The 14,247-nt window shown below is 44.3% G+C and overlaps 2 protein-coding genes across 2 annotated transcripts in view; one reads left to right on the top strand and one right to left on the bottom strand.

Annotated features, from left to right (window-relative positions):
* Positions 1-14,247, bottom strand: part of PPP1R7 (protein phosphatase 1 regulatory subunit 7) — a 51,264-nt gene that overhangs the window by 13,561 nt on the left and 23,456 nt on the right. The window lies entirely within an intron of this gene.
* The window catches only part of PASK (PAS domain containing serine/threonine kinase), a 139,038-nt gene continuing 133,063 nt past the window's right edge, over positions 8,273-14,247 (top strand). The window contains exon 1 of the mRNA XM_073674544.1: positions 8,273-8,517. The gene's annotated coding sequence lies outside the window, so the exon portion shown is untranslated. The remainder of the gene's footprint in view (positions 8,518-14,247) is intronic.

The following is a 14,247-nucleotide window of genomic DNA, read 5'->3' as shown; positions in this document are numbered from 1 at the left end:
ATGTTTTTTTCAAAAATGATTATGTAAATTAAGCATGTGGTAAATGTTATGTATTAACTATTTTATGTGATATAACTATCAGGTTTAAGGGCATGAAAATTAAACGTTTGAAATCTGAAAATTTTCACCAAAATTCCGATATTTGCACAAATAAATGCAAAAAATATTGACCTAAATTAACTACTAACATGAAGTACAATGTGTTGCGAAAAAAAAAAAATCATTGAAGCGTTCTAAAGTTATTACCTCAAAGTGACAGTGGTCAGAAGTGTAAATTTTGGTTTTGTCAGGAAGGTGAAAACAGTTTCACAGGTGAAGGGTTAAGTATGTGAAATGCTGCTCGATGGGGTTGAGATCCGATGATTGATTCGGCAATTGTAGAATATTCCACTTCTTTGCCTTAAAAAAAATAAATAAATAAAAATCCTGGGTTGCTTTCGCAGTATGTTTTGGGTCTTTGTCCGTCTATACTGTGACGCGCCGTCCAATCATCCTTGCTGCATTTGGTTGAATCGCCCTGTACACTTCAGAATTCATCCAGCTGCTTTTGTCTTCTGTCACATCAATAAACACTGGTGACCCAGCTCCATTGGAAGCCATACATGCCCATGCCATCACACTGCCTCCACCATGTTTACAGAGTATATGGTGTGCTTCTGATAAGCCGTTCCAAGCCTTCTCCATACTTTCTTCTTCCCATCATTCTGGTACAGGTTGATCTTAGTTTCATCTGTCCAAAGAATGCTTTTCCAGATGTAAGGTAGCGCTATTCATCACGCTGGGGGCACCCGCTTCACCGGGTCAATTAAAGCACACATGCAACGTTTTCCGGTAATATGTAGTCCAGCAGTTTATTACCCCTCATAAACCGCATATAACATAGTCCAGCTCAGTGGCTCGCCGACATGTTACATATATAACATCCAAGAGCCTTTCCAGTGACAGATCTGTTCACTTGGCTCTAGACACAGCCTTCAGCAAGGTAACAATATCAGTGTCCACATCAAGCAGCATTTTTACCTTTGCCGGGTCGAAGCTGCTTCAGTCCGCTCGGTTCTGCCACAGCTGTGGCTTTAAGGCTTCCTAGATGGGGCCTCCGGGCCACATACCTTCAAAGGCTACTGGTATCTCAAACACAGGGGGATCCAGCCTCTGCCTTCCAGGCTAGTGGAGTCCCACACAGGGACCAGGCCTCTCGCACTCCAAGGCTACTGGTATCCTAAACACAGAGGGATCCAGCCTCTTCCTACCAGGCTTCACCAGGCCTCTCTTTCTAGGCCTCACCAGGCCACTCTTTCTCTACCTGTTTCAAAACTACCAGGGTTTATATATCCTTTTGTGCACACAGGACCTGTGATGATGTCACAGTCACGTGATCAGTCACCTGAGGGGGGAGGTAAATTGTCAGCTAGAGCACACCCCCCTGGACATTCTAGCAATGCAGCAAGCCGCTGCATTACACAGATCTGGGCGGCTTCTTTAGGTGTTTTTTTTTTTTTGCAAATTCTAATCTGGCCTTTCTATTTTTAAGGCTGATTAATGGTTTGCACCTTGTGGTGAACCCTCTGTATTTGCTCTTGTGAAGTCTTCTCTTTATGGTAGACTCAGATACTGAAACACCAACTTTCCGGAAAGTGTTCTTCACCTCTTCACCTGGGTGGATGTTGTGAAGGGGTTTTTCTTCACCATCGAAAGGATATTGTATAATTGATGATGGATTAACGAGGGAATATCCCATACAGCCCACTATAGAGCTTTTGAGATAATTGTCAAATTAATTTTGGTCCCTTTAAAGAAAAAAAAAAAAAAGAAGAAGAGGCAGCTACATAGTAACCCCTTCCCGACCTGCACGGGCTCCAGCTGAGCTGACACCCCTGCAGCAACACCCAAGATCAGTGCTAGTACCAATCGCAGGCATTAATCCCTGATGCAGCTGTCAATAGTGACAATGATATCACAGGGCATCGCACAGGGAGGGAGCTTCCTGTCTGCTTCCATCAGTACAAAGAGATGCGATCTTGTGACCCCCTGGTCCCAAGATGGCCCACGTGGTCCTTCAGTAAAGTGGCCCTTCCTGTCTGTCAGACGCTGATCTAACACTCTGCAGTACAGAGTATTAGATCAGTGCAGGGAAAGTTGATGTCCCATAGTGGGACAATGTAATAAAGTAAGAAAAAAAGTTTTTTAAAAAAAAAAAACACAAAATAAAAAATTTATTAATCTAATAAATACATTTATCTGTGTAAAATAAAAAAATAAAAAGTACATATTTGGTATCGCCGTGTCTGGAGCGACCCGACCTATAAGACTGTCCCACTAGTTAACTCTTTCAGCTAACACAGTAAAAAGAAAAAAAAATCCACCACACAAGGCAAAAAACTATGCTTTATCATACCGCCGAAAAAGTGGAATAAAACTTGATCAAAAATACTACTAATGTAAATAAAATTGGTACCACTGAAAACGTCATCTTGTTTCGCAAAAAACAAGCCACATTACAGCTCCAGCCGCCAAAAAATAACGTGATGCATAAATTATTTTTTTCTATATAATAGTTTGTGTAAAAGCACCAAAACATAAAAAGAACGATATAAATGTGGTACCGCTGTAAACGTACTGACCCGAAGAATAAAGCTGCCTTATCAGTTTCACCACACGTGGAACTGTATAAAAAAAATCCCCAAAAAAACAATTCCTGAATTGCTGATTTTTGTTCATTCTGCCTCTCAAAAAAACGGAATAGAAAGCGATCACAAGATGTCATTTGCCCGAAAATGGTAACAAAAACGTCAACTTGCCCCGCAAAAAAACAAGCCGTCACATGACTGTTGGCCAAAATATGGAAAAAATTATAGCTCTCAAAATATGGCGATGCGAAAACTTGTTTTTACAATAAAAAGCGTCATTTAGTGTGTGACAGCAGAAAAACATAAAAACCTGATATAAATCTGGTATCGCTGTAATCGCACCGACCTGAAGAATAAAGTCGTCCAGTCACTTATACTGCACGAGGAACAGCTTAAAAAATAAATAAAACCAATTCTTCACCTTCTGTTGATTTATTTATTCTGCCTCCCAAAGAATGCAGTAAGGCTCAGCTCACATTTATCCTGCGCTCTGCGCTGAGCGCTTACACCGGAGTTTCCGTGTAAATCTCTGCAATACGTGAGTCATACAGAACCCCCAGCGGAACATTCCCTCTAATGAGGCAGATGGAGGCACTGTGGACACAGTCTGGCCTATGATCCCACGGTGTAAGTCTTTTTATTAGGCGTGCATAAAAGTACCTGTACCGTTGGCCACAGTTTTGTGCACTTCTGAAAAGAAGGCCGACGCTGAACAGAGGCCAGACAGAGTCCAGAGTAACTCTGCTGCTTCATAGTGAATGGATCCCTCAGGGGTTTCATCTCAATCACGTCACTTGGAGATTTAGATGGAGAGCCTGATGTAAGTGCTCAGCGTACAGCGCAGGATAATGAGATTCCAAATGTTATGGGAAATGTTCCCAATAAAAGCTTCAACTCCATTCACAAAAAAAGCAAGTCTCTACTCATATCCGTCATCTGTTAGAGGAAATATAGGGGGCTCCCACGTTACTGATAGCACAAGACTCTGGAAAGTCTTAAGTTACTAACCGGTAATAGGATTTTTCGGAGACCATGACAGGACCACGAGAGAGGGGATCCGCCCAAGGGGATAAGCCCACCAAGGACAGGAAACCTACAGGCTTAAAAGGGACGGCACCTTTTGCTCGCCTCAGTTTGGATTACAGAGCATTGAGAGGACCGCCAGGTTAATAAACTTCGCAAAAAATCACAAAATTACTATACCATAAAACACCTATTAAGTGTGAAATTATAATTAATAAGACAGGGAGCACTCCCACAAACGTGAATGGAGGGAATATAAGGGTGCTGTCATTATCTTCGAAAAATCCTGTTACCGGTAAGTAACTTATGACTATCGGTTGACCATGACAGCACCACGAGAGAATTACAGAGATCAAGTAGTCTAGGAAGGGACCACAGCCTGGAGCACTCTTCTCCCAAAGGTGAGGTCAGTTGAAACACCCATATCCAGTCTATAGTGCCTATAGAATGTAGAGGGAGAGGACCAGGTAGCAGCCTGAACGCTGCCTTAATGAACCGAGAAACCCAATAGTTGCCTGCCAGATCACAGCTATATAGGGCACCTAAGGCAGATCCCTGTACTTTTAGGGTGCTGGTGGATAACCGTAGTTCAAACCCTTTTGCAGAAAAAAATTTCCAAGTTCTGGCATAAATTCGAGTTGTAACAGGTTTTCTGCTACGCATTAGTGTAGCTACTAGATCTTGAGAAAACCTTTTCTGACTTAGCAGCGACCTTTCAAATTCCATACCGTCAAGTGGAGGACAGATGCTTGAGGACTATTGGACCCTGGAAGGGGAGATCCGGAACCTCGGGCAGGACCCAAGGATTTGAGATGGACATGCTCCTCAGGCATGAGAACCAAGGTCTCCTGGGCCAAAAGGGTGAGACCAGCAGAACCCTCGCCTTGTCCTCCCTGATCCTTCTTATGACCACTGGAAGAAGGGCCAACGGGGGAAAGGCATAGGCCAGGCTGAAATGACAAGGTATCAGGGGAGCGTCCACTGCCAGGGGATTTTCTCTGGGATTTAGGGAACAGAAGAGCCCTGTCTTCCGATTAAGTCTTGTGGCAAACAGGTCTACCACCGGAGGCCCCCATCTTTGGACTATTTAGGAGAAGACGTCTTGTTTTAGTTTCCATTCTCCCTGCCTCAGAGCTTAAGTAGTCTGCTCTTGTATTTTCTTTTCCCCTTACATGGAGGGCCGTTAAGGAAAGGAGATGACTTTCCGTGGTCTGAAAGAGATAATCAGTCACTCTCATCAGCGATCTTGACCGTGTACCCCCCTGGTGGTTCATGTATGCTACCGCAACTATTATCCGAAAGGATCTTTACATTCTGACGTTGGAGGAAAACTAAGATTATTAACCGCCTTGTCTACCATCAGCAGTTCTTTTGCATTGGAGGAGAGATCCTTTTCGTTATTTGACCAGGTCCCCTGGGCTACCATATCCCCCAGATGGGCTCCCAACCCACTGGGACTCGCATCGGTGGTAATTGTTCTAGTGGTTCTAAGTACCCAGGGAACCCCTCGAGATAGGTTTGCCTCGTCCTCCCACCACTGTAAGGACTTTACTGACCGGGGTGACAAAAGTCAAGTTTCCTAACAGGTGTCCCTTAAGCGAAACTTCATTATATAGCACATCCCACTGTCGAACCCTGAAGTGGTATTGTGCCCACAGAACCCCTGGGAAACATGATGTCAGGGTACCCAACAGGGACATTGCTGCTCTAAGTGACAAGACCGGATTTGTTTCGCCATTCTTCACCTGATCCCTTATCTTTTGTTTTTTGGCTTCCGGGAGGTAACATTCTTGAGAATCTGAATCAAGCATAATTCCTAAATACTGCTGAACTTTTGAGGGGACTAAACCTAGATTTTTCAATATTTAGCACCCAGCCCAGACTCTTTAGGCATTTATTACATTGGAATGCAGAATTTCCAACCACCAAGAAATCATCCAGATAAGGGATAATCAAAATATCACATTCCCTGACATGGGCCATGACCTCCGATATAATTTTAGTAAATACCAGGAGGGCTATGGCCAGACCAAACGGCAGGGTCCTATACTGGAAATGCTTGATTTCCCCATCCATGACCAAGGCCACCCTAAGGTATTTCTTGTATTCCTCATGGATAGGTACATGGTAATAGGCGTCTTTTAAATCTAATACTACAGTGTAACAGCCTGAAAACAGCAATTTTATTGTTGAATTAACAGACTATCTTAAAAGGTGGGAATTATTAAGAACTTATTAAGTGCTTTTAAGTTAATGATACATCGGAAGGAGCCGTCCGGCTTAGAGACCAGGAAGAGAGGCGAGTAGAACCCCAACTCCCTTTTGGACACCGGGACTTCCATCAGGACTGCTTTATGAACTAAGTCCAGCACCTCCTTTTGTAGGGCCAACTGTTCTGACATTGAAGAACGAACCGGCGTCCAGATAAATTTCCCACGAGGAATCGCCTGTAACTCAAACCTCAGACCCGAACCTATCAGATCAAGGATCCAATTACTGGCCAAAAATTTGTCCAGGCAGGCAAGAAGCCCATCAGCCTCCCCACTACATGGGCTACAAGTCACTGACTACCTTTCGGCTACGGTCTTCCCATTTATCCTGATCTCTCTGCGGTCTTTTACGCAATGAACGCTTATAAGCAGGCATGGATAGGCTAGGGAACCCTTTTTTCGTGTCGCTTGCCTTATCCAAGATTTCATCCAGAACTGGTCCAAAGAGATGTTCCCTCTCACATGGTATAGAGCACAGTCTCGTTCTGGCCTGGATATCTCCGGGCCAACACTTAAGCCACAAGGCTCTACGGGCTGCGTTGGACAAGGCGGCCGACCTTGCTACCAACCTAACTGAGTCCGCAGAGGCTTCAGCTAGGAAATCTGCTGCCTGCACGAGTGGGACGTTGGACAATATCTCCTTTCTGGATGTCTTATTTTTTTAGATGGGACTCAAGCTGTTCCAGCCAAATGATCAAGGACCTGGCCGTACAAGTTGCAGCAACTGTTGGCTTTAAAGGGAATCTGTCACCCCCCTAGGCGATATCAGACTTCAACTATGGCCATACAGGGTATTAATTAGCATATCCCCCTGCTCCCCTGCACGTTACAGGGCCCTGTGACGTGCATGGGAAGGTGGGATATGATAATTAAGCAGAGAGGCTGGGATTTAGGGGAATAATAAGCACATAGGAGGGATTGCTCTGCGGCCCCGGGACGCCAAGCGTGTGGAAAAAAGAATTGATTAAAGCGCTTTTCTCCGCAATCAGACCTCTGCTATGGGCCATACAGGTATGTATAGATTTACTTTTCTATACCCTGTATGGCCATAGTAGAGGTCTGATATCGCCCAGGGGGGTGACAGATTCACTTTAAAGCCCCAGCAGTTGTTTCCCAGGTCCCTTTGAGAAAGGCATCAGCTTTTCTGTCCAAAGGGTCCTTAAGAGCCCCCATATCATCAAAGGGGAGAGATGACTTTCTAGATGCCTTGGTTATAGCTACATCTAGCTTTGAGGCTTTCTCCCAGGAGGAAGAGGCTGAGTCCTCAAAGGGGTATTTCCTCTTAAAGGAAGGGGAAGAGAGCAATTTCTCTCCGATCTATCCCATTCCCTATGTATCAGATCCTGAAGTTTATCATTAATCGGAAAACACCTTTTCCTTTGTCCCAGTCCCCTGAACATAACGTCCTGGACTGATTATTCTGGTCTGGTATCCGTAATGCCCATAGTTCAGCGGACCGCTTTAACCAGACCGTCAATTTCATTTAGCAGGAAACAATGTTGACCTGCACCACTGTTCCAGGATGAAGAGGAGGAAGAAGATGAATCAGAGTCCACCTCATAGGCCACTGAGCGGGAGACATCAGGGGCTGGGGTGACCTCACAATCTGTATCCTCCTTTCTCTTTACTTTTTTAGAGAGGACTTTGCTGATCTCTGATTTGACTAGGGTTTTTAACCATGAGGCGAAACTAGGGGTCTTGTCTGCCAAAGTCTAGTTAATACAGGATTGGCACAGCCTTTTGGGATAGGAGTCCGCCAATACGGCCTTACATAATGCACATTCTTCCCCTATTAAGAATAGACAAGAAGAAGGGACACTATTACTAAGTGAACTTTCTCAAAGATCACTTACCCAGACGGCTCATAGGACTGGTACCGGTTTGGAGGAAGGACCTTTCTCAGCCGGGGGATCATCCCTGGAAGCTGCAGATTCGTCAATCCTGCTAGAGCTACGATGGCTGGACCTGGTCGCAGATCCTCGCCTTCCTGAGGTCCGGGTGTTACCGGTAACTCAAGAGTGTTGTGTCTCCTGGGGCTCCCCAAGCAGCCGCTGAGATGGTGAAGGTGGCGGCTGCTGAATTTGCTGCTGCTGCTCACTTTCTGACTCCATTTTATGATAGACAGAAGTAGCTGGGAAGCTTGGAGCAACAGTGCATAGATGCTTATATAGCAGCGCCTGCTCCACTTTTTTTTTTCTTTTTTTAAACACTTTTCTCCTACTGTCAGGTGCGACTGCCCTCTGGGCGCGCCACCTGCTGGCTGTAGGGGTTATTGCAGCGCTCCCTCGGCGTCTGAACACACGTGGCTGGAACGTGGTCCAGTCACGTGACCACCGGGGCACACAGAAGTGTCATCATGCCGCACCCCTGGCTACATAGAGAGATCGGAAGTGTGCGGCCAAGCCATATCATGCGGCGCTGAAGCCTCAACCTCCTAAAGGGGCGCAGCTCCTGCTGGGGCTGCAAACCACAGGCAGGGGCACCGCATCACAGCTGTTCCTCCACTGACACGCAGGGCGATGCTGGAGCTGCCGACCCCAGGCAGGGACGCCGCTCGATAGCTCGCCTCTCCAGTCGTATCTGGACATCTTCAACAGGTAAGCCTGTTTGAGGTTCCCCCATCAAGGACAGGAAACCAAACTGAGGCAAGAGAGGTGTCGCCCCTTTTAAGCCTGTAGGTTTTCTGTCCTTGGTGGGCAGATCCCCTCTTTCGTGGTGCTGTCATGGTCGACAGATAAAAAAGAAGTGCCCCTTTCCCTCCAAAAGAAATCCAGCAAATTCTGTGCTCCCAAATCCCCCCCCCCCCCCCTCCTGAGCCCCACAGTGTGCCTAAACCGCAGTTAGCGTCCACATATTTGGCATTTCTGTAGCACTGAGAACCCGCCTAATTTACAGGCGCATGTCTCCAGAAGCATGAGCTGGTCAATAAAGCGGCAATTTGCAATCTTCACTTAGCAACATCCACTGCTGATTGTTTCTGGAAAACACCAATGGAGTCAAAATTGTCACTACACCTGTAGATAAATTAACAAAGGGGTATAATTTCCAAAATGTAAAATCTAGGGCTAAAACAAAATTTTGGTGGTAAAAATTTAATTTATTCTTCATTGCCCAATGGCATAAAATGCTGTGACCCATCTGTGTTGTCAATATGATCACTGCACCCCTAGATGAATTCATTGAGAGGTGTAGTTTGTAAAATGGAGTCATTTATGAGGGGGTTCGGCTGATCTGGCACCTTAGGGGCTCTACTAATGTGACATGGCACCCTCAAACCAGTCCAGCAAAATCTGAACTCTAATATGGAACTTCTTCCCTTCTGAACTTTGCACTGTGCGTCAAAAGTAGCTTTCAACCACATATGGGGTATCAGTGTACGCAGGAAAAATTGTCCAAATTGCATAGTGCAATTTCTTCTGTTACCCTAGTGAAAATGCAAAATTTGGGGCTAAAGAAAACTTTTTTGTGGAAAAATGTGATTTCTTTATTTTCACGGCTCAACGTTATAAACTTCTGTGAAGCACCTGGGGTTTCAAGGTGCTCACCACACATCCAGATAAGTTCCCTGAGGAGTCTAGCTTCCAAAATGGTGTCACTTGTGGGGGGGGGTTTACAATGTTTAGGCACATCAGGGGCTCTCCAAACATGACATGGCGTCCGCTAATCAAGCCAGCAAATTTTACATTCAAAAAGTCAAAATGGTGTTCCTTTCCTTCTCAGCCCTGCCGTGGATTTCCCCCACATATTGGGTATCTGTGTGCTCAGGAGAAATTCCACAACAAATTTTGGGGTCCATTTTGTCCTGTTACACACAGGGCTAAAAAACTTCTTGAATGTGGTTTTGAGCACTTTGAGGGGTGCAGTTTTTAGAAAGGTGTCACTTTTGGGTATTTTCTGTCAAAGGTCCCTCAAAGTCACTTCAAATACGATGTGGTCCCTAAAAAAAATGGTTTTGTAAATTAACCCTTATAACTTCCTAACAAAAAAAAAAATTTTGGTTTTAAAATTGTGCTGATGTAAAGTAGACATGTGGGAAATGTTATTTATTAACTATTTTGTGTGACATATCTCTCTGATTTAAGGGCATGAAAATTCAAAGTTTGAAAATTGCAAAATTTTCACAAATAAAACGCAAGTCATATCAAATAAGTTTTACCACTATCATGAAGTAAATTATGTCACGGAAAAAAAAACAAATCTCAGCATCAGTGGGATACGTTGAAGCGCTCCAGAGTTATTACCTCATAAAGTGACAGTGGTCAGAATTCAAAAAAATGGCTTGATCAGGAAGGTGAAAACAGGCTTCAAGGTGAAAGGGTTAAAGAGCTGTAATTCCTAAATCCCTTCTCCAATTACAATGCGAATAACCTCAAATTAAAGCGGAGAGGCTGCACTTTAAGCCCATATTGGTAATATAATTGTATCTTGAATATGTTTTGGTAAACTGCTAAAATAGCAAAACTTGTGTCACAGTCCAAATATTTCTGGAACTAACTTTATATCAAAAAGCAAAGCAAGAACACAAACCAAAATTAAGAAAAAAAGCCTCTGGCGATATGTCAAAACAATTGAGAAGGAACAGTTTAAAAAATAATTATATATATATATATATATATATATATATATATATATATATATATATATATATATATATATATATATATATATATATATATATATATATATATATATATATATATATATATATATATATATATATACATATATACATATACATACACACACACATACATACACGAGTGGTCAAAATTGATTTTCAGGGGTACCATCATTTCTGTCCAGGCCTATTACATGAGTTTAATTTATTTTTTTTATTCTGTGGAAGCAGGGATGAAAAGCAATGTCTGACTTTCATTTGTTCATTTTCATAGATTTTTCATTTATTATTACTTTTGTTAGATTCAAGTTATTTCTGTGACCATTGTGGGATTGTCTTTCATTAACCCCTTAACAACATTAGACGTACTAATACGCGTCTGTGCCCTGGGACTTAAGAGCCAGACCAGTATTAGTACGTCATCGCGATCGCACACAGGCTGTGCGAGCGAGATCGCCGCCGGGTGTCAGCTGATTGTCACAGCTGACACCCGGTACTATGTGCAGGGAGCTCCCAGCACATTAACCCCCGCAATGCTGCGCTCAAAGTCGATCGCAGCATTGCGGTGGCAAGGGGAGGTGATTGCAGATACTCACCTCCTCTTCCGGCCTCCAGCGCTGTCTGCCGTGGCTTCCAGGATGTTGCCATGACGACCCGATGTCGTCATGACAACATCCGGGTCACCAGACAACAGGAAGATTGTTTGGACATGCGCAGTGCATCTCCAAACTATCTTTTCCCTGTCCAGCGCTGACAGCCTGCATGGCACAGGGATGGTGCTGCATTCCTGTGCCATGCAGGCGATCAGAATAAAAAAAGTGAAAGTCCCAGAGTGGGACAGAGTAAAAAAGTGTAAAAACTGTCATAAAGTGAAAAAAAAAAAAAAAGTAAAAAATATTAAAAAAAATAAAATAAAAAAATAATCCACCAAAAATAAAAATATAATGTACCCATCAATAAATATTATTATAAAAAAAAAGCCTTAGTTACTTACCGGTAACGGGATTTTTCGGAGCCCATGACAGCACCACGTGAGAGAGGATCCGCCCATCAAGGACAGGAAACCTACAGGTTAAAAAGGGCGGCCCTCTCTTCCCGCCTCAGTTTAGTTAACAGAGCATGAGAGTACCGCCAAGGTTAGTTATAACAAAACATAATCACATTAAGTACATTACTTTTCATCAATTTCCCACAAGGATGCACAAAAAGAAATCAAATCTACAGGAGTGCACAACACCAGTGGAGGGAGGGAATATAAAGGTGCTGTCATGGGCTCCGAAAAATCCCGTTACCGGTAAGTAACTAAGGCTTTATTCGGTCGTCCATGACAGCACCACGTGAGAGAATTGCAGAGACGAAGGAAATTAGGGAGGGACCACAGCTTGAAGCACCCTTCTCCCGAAAGTGAGATCTGCAGAGCCACCCAGATCCAATCTATAGTGCCTATAGAAAGTAGAGGGAGAAGACCAAGTGGCAGCCTTACAAATCTCCTCAATGGAAAGCCCTGTCTTCTCCGCCCAGGAGGTTGACACCGCTCTGGTAGAATGCGCCCTCAATCCCTCCGGTATCTCTTTATCCCCTGAGGAGTATGCGAGGGAAATGGCCTCCTTGATCCATCTAGCGATTGTAGCCTTTGAGGCCTTACAACCCTTACTAGCCCCCTGATAGCAAATAAATAGGGACTTATCCTTTCTAAAGCCATGTGATACTTCTAAGTACCTTAGTACGCACCTCCTAACGTCTAAAGTGTGAAGTCTCTCCTCTTTTTGATTTTAGGGCGGAAAGCAAAAAGTTGGGAGAACTATTTCCTGGGTTCTATGGAATCGAGTGGCCACTTTAGGAAGAAAGGCTGGATCAGGTTTTAATATAATCCTATCCTCCAGAATTTGCGTGAATGGAGGGCATATTGAAAGGGCCTGTAGGTCACTGACTCTCCTGGCTGAAGTTAGGGCTACTAACAGGACCGTCTTTAGGAAAATAATTTTGGGGGAGACTAAATCTAGTGGCTCAAAAGGAGGACTGGTCAAGGCATCTAAGACAAAATTCAAATCCCAGGGAGACATCTTTGCTTTGGTAATGGGTCTACATCTAAAGGAAGCTTTTATAAAACGGGCTATCCAATAGTTATCTGCAATATTGGAAGAAAATAAAGCTCCCAACGCCGACACCTGTACTTTCAAGGTACTGGTAGTGAGACCTAATTCTAAGCCTCGCTGCAGAAATTCCAGAATTTTCCCAATAGGGGGCCCCTCCTCCACCTTAACTTCTGCAAAGGACAGAAACTTCCTCCAGGTCCTGGCATAAATACGGGTGGTAACAGGTTTTCTGCTAGCCAGGTGAGTATTCACTACATTTGCGGGGAATCCTTTGTTGGTCAATATCACCCTCTCAAATTCCACGCCGTCAAATGTAGACTCGGGGTTGAAGGATGGGAAAGTGGCCCTTGAGTGAGGAGGTCCGGAATCTCCGGAAGAACCCAAGGATCTGATATGGACATCTTCCGGAGACAAGGGAACCACGGTCTTTTGGGCCAAAAGGGACATACGAGTATCACAAAGGGACATATAAGTATCACTCTGGCCCGGTCTGCCCTGATCTTTCTCATCACCGCTGGGAGCAGGATCATGGGAGGGAAGGCATATGCCAGAGGAAATCTCCAGGGAACCATAAAGGCGTCCACTGCCAGGGGTCCTTCTCTGGGGTCTAAGGAACAAAAATTTTCCACTTTCCGATTGGCTCTTGTTGCGAATAAGTCCACAGTCGGAAGGCCCCACATTTCTAAGATTCTGGAGAATATTTGTGTATTTAGGGACCACTCTCCTTTTACAGAAGTACGGCTGAGGAAATCCACTGTGATGTTTTCCTTGCCTTTTAGATGAGTAGCTGAAAGAGAGAGACAATGATCTTCGGCTTTCAGCAGAAGTGCGTTCGCTACCCTCATCAAGTTTCTTGAGCGGGTTCCCCCTTGGTGGTTTATGTAAGCTACCGTGACTTGATTGTCCGAGAGTACACGGACATGCTGGTCCTGAAAATATATAAGGAACTCGTTGAACGCATGCTGCACCACCAGAAGCTCCTTAACATTTGATGACAACTGTTGCTCACTGCTTGACCAGGTTCGCTGCACTAATTTCCCTTCAAAGTGAGCTCCCCAACCTGTAGCACTTGCATCAGTGGACAAGACTGCAGTTGGACTACATTCCCAGGGAACCCCTTTAGCAAGATTGTCTTGTCGTAACCACCAACGAAGGGACCATATGGCACGAGGACCTAGCGTAAACTTACGGTCTAGATGCCCCTCTAAAGCTGCGTTATTGTACAACACATCCCACTGAAAGGCTCTTGAATGCAATTGTGACCAACGAACCGCAGGAAAAGTGGAGGTGAAGGTTCCCAATAGTGACATGGCCTTACGGAGTGACATAGAAGGTTTACGTATACATTGTTCTACCAACTCCCGGATTCTATCAATTTTCTCTTCTGGAAGACAACATAGCTGTTTCCTGGAATCTAATATGACCCCCAGATATTGTTGTACCTTGAGTGGAGATAGTCTAGACTTTTCTAAATTGAGAAACCACCCCAAACTCTTTAAGACAGACATGGTCTCCTGCAGGTGGGTCTCGCATTGAACCAACGAATTCCCCACTATCAGGAGATCATCCAGGTAAGGAATAATTAGAATGTCCCTTTCTCTTATATGGGCCAT

This window comes from Phyllobates terribilis, unplaced genomic scaffold (assembly GCF_046119375.1).
Source record: "Phyllobates terribilis strain yellow unplaced genomic scaffold, ASM4611937v1 Scaffold_3__8_contigs__length_932513732, whole genome shotgun sequence".
Classification (NCBI taxonomy): Eukaryota; Metazoa; Chordata; class Amphibia; order Anura; family Dendrobatidae; genus Phyllobates; species Phyllobates terribilis.
The sequence above is the reverse complement of the archived record's forward strand: the minus strand, read 5'-3'. Positions and strand labels throughout refer to the sequence as shown.